The following is an 8855-nucleotide window of genomic DNA, read 5'->3' on the forward strand; positions in this document are numbered from 1 at the left end:
CAAAGAGGTTGGAGCAGTCTCTGAGAAGCCTTATCTATCCATCTATGAGCAGCCTTATCCAACTCTGAAGAAAGCTGCATCTGTGGCTAATGATGATGTAAGTTGGTGAGAAATAGACATGTGGAGTTTGTCTGAAGGAACAATGACATGGTTAGGATATGAAAGTACTGATATGAAACCAAAATTCTCTAATTCTAAGCCTTTTACTCTGGTGTTACACCATTTTGTATCTGACTTCTTGATTCATGCTGCCACTGCCTGGGGCACATACTCCTTGCTAGGAGCATCCTAGCAAAGAGAAGCTCCAGAGGATATCATAAAAGCATCATATCATATGTAGGCGTTAGATTTTTAAATTTTAATTTTTTAAATTTCAAGAACTTGTGTTACCTTACATGAGCTGTGTTTAATTAAATTTATGGACAAAACAAGATGTGATCATAATTAGACACTAGAAAATGAAAGTATGGTTAAACTTCTCACTCTTCCTAACTGAATTCTGATTAGGACATTGAGCTTGAGATAAATTTATGTTACGATTTTAGCAAGAAATAACTTTTTTGTCTCTAGCTAATACTTCCATAAAATTCCTTATTTTTTCTCTTTCTTATTGGAGCAGGCCAGATGAAAAAGCTTTCAACTCAGTTCTTAAACAATGATATTGAGAGACACTTCTGCACTGTAAGGGGAATAAAAGCCTTTTTTGATGTTTTCAGCATCAGCAGCTGAAGGGTGATGTATCTCCTTCTCTGGTAAATGGAAGCTGTGGTTTATAAATTGACACTGGTATTTATTGGAAGCTTAAGATTGCTGAAGTTTTATGGATACTAAAACATACATAATCTTTATCAATGAAAGAGGCTGGCTCGTTGTTGCATAAATTAATGCGGATGATGAGCTCCACGGCAGGGCCTGCCCAAAATATATATTTGAAACAAATTTGGTTTGCATGATCTCTGTAGTAACAGTCAAGACTTTTAAATGCTCACACTTGCAACCATTTTCTAAGTATCTCATAAACTCAACAAGATCATGTTACCGTTGTCAACATCTGGTGACTGTAGAACAAGTTCTGAAAGGCAGGAACACAAAAACGATACTTAAAATTTACCTTGAATACCCAGAAAAGTGGAAACAATTGTCATTCCCATAAGAATTTCTCAAAGTAAAGGCTGTTCCTGACAGCAGAAGTATTCCACAATGTTGAGAGGGAAAGAAATGCAATATTTACTCAGTGTTCTGTTTCTGCCAATTCTTGGATGTGAAAAAATAGATCTCTTGGATCGAATTATTCTCTAAATATATTCTAATGCAATGTTTCCATTTACTGTATAACTAACAGTCAGGATATTTTCAGGAACATAAGCTGCATTTCTGTACAGGTGCCAGTGTTCTTATACAGAACTCTTCAGAGGTATGTGAAGCTTCCTCTTAAAATGTGGAATTCACAGCTGTGCTGTTTGCCATCAGTTATTATTTCAAAGGCTTCCGAAAAAAAAAAAACAACCAACAAAACAGTGGTTAAAGGCAGAGGGTCTGTGTGTTCATTGTGTTGCATTAAACCAGAGACAGTGCAGAAGAATTTCTCTGCTGGGTTAGTGGATGCCATAGTATGCCAAAGCAGAAATGTTGCTTTCTTTGCTTACAGTGCTAGATGGAGCCAAAGAATCTGAATATTGCAATTTCCCTCAATCGACAAGAATCCTAACTCCTCTAGAATAGAAGTGGTAGACATGCTCAGCAAAGACAATTAAAAACTAATGAAGACTTGCTATATTGTGTAAGTATAGATATGAATTCACTTTAAACTACAGAACTGAACCTTGGAAAGAGCATTTACTTGAAACACACCCGCACACACCCACACACACCCACATATCCTTGCTTAGCAGCTTTTAACACTATGGGTATCCTAGTCTTACAAAAAAAAAAAAAAAAAAAAAAAGATAACAGTGACAGAGAGAATAAAGATGAGACGATGTAAGAATGCAGCAGCCTCTGTGAGTAATGCTGTGGTACTTGGGGAGAGCAGCTTACATGAAAACTGCATGAGTTGAAGCACGTACAAATAAAGAAGGGTAGTTAAAGTAGTTTCATAAATTAACGTGAATCATTTATCTGTATAGTCTGTTTTCCATCATAACAGGAAAGAAAAGCTAAAGATGTTTTTTTCTTATCTTTTTTTCCAAGGTTAGTGCATTCACATAAGTACAGTTTTCCAAGTCTTCAGTTACAGATGGAAATAAATTTATTAACCCACACAATGAAGTTCCATAAGTCAAAATGATAAAAAAATCATAGTGGTAATGACCAAACTCTGGTAGTTTAAAACATAGTAATTATTTTATTAGCTGTTACTGTAACAAGCTGCCAACATATAAGAGTGTTTCAAGACAAGTGGAAATGGATCAGAGTATATTTGTAAGAGAAAGAGTGAGAAAGAGGAATAAGGTGGGAAAGAGTGAGATCTTCTAAACATCTTTGCAGCAATTAAAGGCTAGAATGTACAGAATAACTACAATAAAATGTATCTACTATCTCTCCTCACAGTAGGAAGACAGGAATGGAGCCTGGCCTGGGTCACTTATCAGTGTACCTGCTGGCCAGGCTTATCTGATAAAAGAACAGTTGGTGCTAGACTGAGGAAAATTATTCCCTGTCTCACTATTCCAGGCCACACTTGTAATACAGGGTGTTTGGTATATAGACCCACATTATGTAAAGATGTAGCACTGAGCAACAGAATGATGTGAATGTGTCTGCATTTTTGGGGCCAAATCATGGGAGCACAGGTGTAGGTGAGGCTGAACGATTTTTTGCTTGCTTTAATCACAGAATCACAGAATGACCCGGGTTGGAAGGGACCTCAAGGATCATGAAGCTCCTGGTGGTGCCACCAAACTTCCACGTTTACTAGATCAGGTTGCCCAGGGCCCCATCCAACCTGGCCTTGAACACCTCCAGGGATGGGGCATCCACAACATCCCTGGGCAGCCTGTAAAGTTACGTTCTTTAGATTTGCTGGTACATTTGGTATACACTTGTTTTAGAAAAAGGAAGTAAGGGGCAAGCTTAGGAGGTGCTTTAGGGTAGTATATCATCAGTTTCTTCCAGTTTCACCTGCCTCCAGAAATACAGTCCAGTCCAGTTATTTTGTGCTCTTAGTAGTTATTAAATATAGTGCTTATTGCTTTAACACATACCAGTGCACTTTCAATTTTTGAAATCAGTGACTACATAATACAATTCAAATAACTGTCTTGAACTTCTGCCTTCACAGAATCAGTAAGTAGAATCACTTCTATAATCTGTCCAGTCTATTCACATAAGAAAATGTTATTTTCACTGTTCTGTTTGAGGCAGGAATAGGCATAATAAGTTATCCAATTTAAAAAAAAAAAAAAAAAAAAAAAAAAAAAAAAAGAAAAGAAAAGAAAAGAAAAGAAAAGAAAAGAAAAGAAAAGAAAAGAAAAGAAAGATAGAAGGAAAGAAAAAAGGGGGAGTGAACTGTGATTAATAGGCCATTTCTTTGTTCATGAACCCTGGAGCAAGCTCACATATATTTTCTGTACAGACCCTACTCAACACTCAGTTGGGCGTATAATATTTTGAGGAGAAAACAAGAATTACAAGGAAAGTGGAAGCAGTAGTTAACCACTGTCAGTTCTCTGCCACCTTCATAGTCTCCTCTGAATAACTTTGACAGTAGGCCTGGGCATCTAATGCACAGAGTAACTGCTAACATCTGAAAGTGTCTTGCTGTACTCATTCTTGGGTGGAGATTAGGACCATCCTTCCACATGTCCATGTTTCTGAGGCTGACAAAAGTCTTTTGACGGATAAGAAAAGGTGAGTGAAATTTTTGTTAGTGCTGTGACTTTATCTTCAATTACAGCGCTCGTGGCTGCAGTTTCCAATAGGTGTGCTTGGCAATCCTCATTTTCCATTAACTTGTAGACAGTGATGTGTGTGAAAGTTAATGTTATTGATACTGCAAACAAATGGTGTATTGATAAAGTGAAAATCACTTGTTTTTAATACAAGTTTTCCTTTTTATTTTTTTTCTTTCTAGGTTTTCTTAATGCAGCTTAATTCCTTCCTCAAAAATCACCAATTACTAAGGACTGTTTCTTCTTCAAATTCAAAACAGCAAACAACTCTTTAAAACGTATTTTTTGCTGTTACCATGCTTTGCTGGAACAAAGGTTACAGAGAAAAATGCCTCTTTCAAACCAGTCTTTAACTGTTTTCTAATTTGAAATAGGAAACAAATATCAAGTATCTGAAATGTTGATGAATTTTGGAGAACCAGATCACACAGCTTCTGTATTCATTACTATAATATTTTGGTAATGCTGCAGTTTCATCTGCAGCAGCCACAGAAAGACATAAGAAATGAAAAACTGAAGAATGCTGTTCATAGAAGGCATGCTATTTTATTTTAAGATACTAAGACTAAGATATTATTTTTTATTTTAAGACAATTTTCTGTGAGTAGTTGAGAACATGTAATTCTCTGAAAAGTGTATTTAGCAATATAGGTAGCAAACTCACCTATCCATTAATGAATATAATGTAAAGTTTTCTTATCAGCATCATTATCTCCTTACTTGAATTGTGAGATTGCACAAGGTCTTCTCTGGTAACTGTATCTTTAGTGGAGAATGTATCAGGTATGAAGCACAAATTAGGAATATTTCACCATCTCTTTATGTGCTTTGTAATTAGTTTATATAAATATGGGGATAGGATCCATTTGAGCAAATATTTGTTTATGACACTTGAGCTGATTTTCTAGAATATCTTTATATTTCATTATTTCTCTGTATTGTATGATTTCCCACAGCCTAATGTAGTGCACTTTTTCTGATGTTTTAGAGGGATTTAAGTATCATTGTTACAGACTCCTATTAGTTTTCCTGCAGCTGGAATCCTCCTATGAATTCAGGATTAATAGCATTTGCAACACTTGGTGTTGATTAGTTTGAATCAATCTTTTATTTATTTGTTTGATGAATAATGAAAAACTGACATGCTATTTGAAGTAACTGTGGGTTGGTAATGCTTTGGCAACTTAAACGAGATGGTCTACTAAACTAGGTAAAATATATTTAAGAAAATTTATGTTAGATATGATCACACTGGTTCTTACTATGGATGAATGTCTATAACCCTCTGGCTTCATTAACCTGAACTTACCTAACTATCAAAATTAAGTTACTGAGTATAAATTGAATTATTATGTTGTGAATTTAGCTTCAAAAAATGATACCACCACCTCCTAAGACACTAAGGCTTTTTAGATTTATGATAGATGTCATTAATACCTAGCTGTTATGCACTGGTATGTATAGTAAGGCCCGTGCAATGGAGTGTATGATTAGTGCAGCTGTGTTGGCTTAGAAACTTCCATCTTGCCAGACGCTGTACCCATTATGGACCATATGATGGCAGCATTGTATCAACCTAGAAAACAGAGAGCTGTGCTCAAAGTGTTTCTGGCTACGAGGGTGGAATTCTCACAATTTTTCTTAAGATGAAAAACACTCAAGAAACAAACACTGTCGAGGAAGAGCTGCCAACAATGTGGAAATACAGAACAGATGAATTTGAGACTGAATTGTTCTATCTAATTCAAAATAACACATAGAATTGAAAATATTTGGGATGCCATGAATAGAGCATGGACTTACTATAAGAAAAAACGGGTATTTTAAGTTAATGAAAAAGATTTTTTCCAAGTGATTATAGCAATAAAATGCACGTGGTATAAGTGAACTGTGAGCTCAGAATACCAGTTTTAAAACATGTCTTTCACTAGCAGGCATTTATTAAGTTACAGGTAGTTTTTTCCACGGCTGAAATAACTAGTAATTAATCACTATTTGGATAGACTTTCAAAGGGAAGCATCTCAAATCTCTAAAGACCAAGGTCTCCAAGACTGAGATCTCCAAGGTGTTTTTAAGGAGCAGAATGTACTGTTAACCTTTAGCAGATAGTAGTGAAGCAAGTGATATTTTCTTTAAAAAAATAAAATTGAGGCTCCAATATTTTTTTCTTGTGAGCAGTAAAATAAAACAACAATTCCACTTCACATGCTTAAAATAAACAAGCTGATAAGTGATGTAGAAAAATCATTTTTTCTCTCAAATGAGTTCATTTCTCAGTTCTCTGAGAAGTGCTATCAAATCAGCCCATCGATGCTTATGATCATACTGCTCTCCTTTGTAGGAAGGGCAATGTAAAATCAATCTTTGAGCTTGCTAGAGAAAACGGAATGATTGAAAGACTGAGTTTGTCCCACTATCCCTCTACACAAGCAAAATTTACATGCATAACCCCCCACCTGCTTGGTGATTGACCCACAGCTGTTAACAGGAAGGGGATTCCTTGGTATGAGCTTCACAGAGAGTGCTTGCTTAAGATTTTAAATACATGGAAAGTCTTGTAGTGCTGCACTGAACAAGGTTCTATAAAAACTGACCTAAGAATATTCAACACTTAAAGCGAACTCTGGACTGTGAAAAATGGCATGTTTTGGAATTACAGAAATGTGCATTTTCAGAGAAAATGTATAGGATTCATCTGTGAAGAAGAAAGAAGCACACTGTACTATCCTTGCATCACAAGCGCTTCTTTGTTTTTCAGTTTAGAGAAACTTTGGCTTGGAGATACTGGTAGGGGAATACGTCTGTATTAGAAATGTTGGTTACCAATTGCATGATACTTTTATATATACAGTATATACAATTTTTATACAATCAGTGAAATTAAGAAATAATGGCAGTGTATTTCAGCTACAACTCGGTTCAAAGCTACTAAGACAGATTCCTTCACCTGAAATAGTGTCTTGCTGTGTGCTCCACTGGACTTTTCACCAGCTAGATGTATCTTCACAATGATCCCATTCCAGATCTGCTTTTCATTTTCAAATGGCTGGTCGGAGCTGACAGTGTTGACATAGGTACCAGATTCATGGATAAGCAGTGACTGCAGGAAAGGGGGCAGGCGTTAGGATTTTTTAACAAGGTAAAAAATAGATTACTTTTTAGATTTCATTTTTCAACTAATCATATAAGATATCCAATAAATATGAGAGGGCTGCTCCAGAAGTAATGCCTCCTGTTTTATTTTGCTTTCTCACAGTGTCAAAGATGTTGGTGGTATGGCAGTAGAGGCTGAACCTTTCCATCAGTATTCCATTACATTTTGTTCCTGTGTGACAGATGGCAGCAGTGGGGCAGCCTGACAAAACTGTCTAACATGGAAGTGTGTATGAAGCAAAGGTGCATCACTGAATTCCTCTATTAGGAAAAATGGCACCCACTGATATTCACTGATGCTTGCTGAATGTTTCTGGAGACCAAAGAGAGGATGTGAGAGCAGTGAGGCAGTGGGTGGTGCATTTCAGCAGTGGAAACAGTGACAGTGGGTCACCTCCACTGGTGCAGATCTTTACTAATGCAGCATGCAGGCTCTTGTTCATGGCTGGCAAAATGCATGGCTAATGGTGGTGACTATGTTGAAAAACAGTGTTGGGTTTTTTTTGCTGAGAACGTATCGTATCAAATACTGCTGTTGTGCTCTTTGTATTGGCTGTTGTTTCCATGGAAAGAAACAGGAAGCATATTTTGGAGTGATTTATGTACATTTTAAATCACAAATAGTCCTAAACAGCATTTTAGTGACTGTTACTATTCCTTGTGCTAAAGATCAGGGAAATCAGATTATTGGCTAGAATCTAGCAGCACAATCAAGAAGTGAGTTTGAATTTGCTAAGACAACATCTGTCTGTCTGGAAAGGTATAAGCTCACCGTGTGCAAACTTTTTGTTTTAGTATTTACCCATGGGGGCATGGATTAATTAGTAATATTTGAAATCCTTTGAAAGATCACCTCACCACATGAAGAAAATCCATTGAATTATTACTATCGAAAACTGAACACCAGCTGTGATTTTCCACAAAATAATTTCAAACTTAAAACAGTGTGGAAAGGAGTTGTACATCAAAATGCTAAATACCTTGTTTAATAGCCATTGCAATATTAATTACTGTTGATGCTGTGATTGAAAGATGTGGGTGATAGATATTAGGTGATTTGGGAAATGTTTACAAGGAAATCTGTTATCAGAATTAAGAACAATATTCTTTGAATTGTCATTGATAATGATCTGAAAAATCTGCCTAGAATTATTTACTCTGCAGAGATCATCATTTAAATGTGCTTCGGTGTCTTAATCTCACTTTCTTCTTCCAGAATGGTTCCGGAGAGTTCAGCTTTAAATCAAGCTAGAGATTGGTATGTTGTGGTTTCTTTTATTGTTTTTAAGACTTATAGAAATCCAAACAAACAAAGCAGAATTTTGCTTTGTGTTTGGGCTTTGCAGTGTTTAGGTTGCTTCAGTTTTCCAGCTGAAAATGGTTAGAATGTGCTTTTTTGTCAATATGCTACATGTTAAGGTGCTTTTGCTATCACTGTTCTGTGTTTCTCTTCCCAGATCTGATCCAAGATACCACAGAGAACCACAAAATTGCAGGAATCAGCTACAGCCAGATGAAATATGAATGGGTCACAAAACAATAAGAAGAAGAAGGAAAAAAAAAAAAAAAAAGTATAAAATAAATTGAAATATTAGAACAAGTATGGACTCTGCCAGAAGTTTCTTTCTCAAAGCCTTTGCTTTTTTCCATTTTTCATGACCAAAATGTAGTGTCCTTTCTCTTTTGCAGGCTGTTTGTGCAGCAAAATATCTGGTGCTATTTTTCCATGTTTCAACAACTCGCACTTTTTGAAATACCAGGTATCCACTGAGATGGATTAGAAATGAAAAGGGAGACAATTCTGCCTCAGA

General features: G+C 36.1%; 1 long non-coding RNA gene across 1 annotated transcript; it reads left to right on the top strand.

The window, feature by feature from the left end:
• The first annotated feature begins 3770 nt into the window (after window positions 1-3770).
• LOC140248255 (uncharacterized) lies at window positions 3771-8530 on the top strand. The gene is made up of 3 exons (XR_011902816.1): window positions 3771-3849; window positions 8261-8302; window positions 8502-8530. It is a non-coding gene; the product is annotated as an uncharacterized lncRNA (long non-coding RNA).
• The last annotated feature ends 325 nt before the right edge of the window (window positions 8531-8855 follow it).

Source organism: Excalfactoria chinensis, chromosome 2 (genome assembly GCF_039878825.1).
Source record: "Excalfactoria chinensis isolate bCotChi1 chromosome 2, bCotChi1.hap2, whole genome shotgun sequence".
Lineage (NCBI taxonomy): Eukaryota > Metazoa > Chordata > Aves > Galliformes > Phasianidae > Excalfactoria > Excalfactoria chinensis.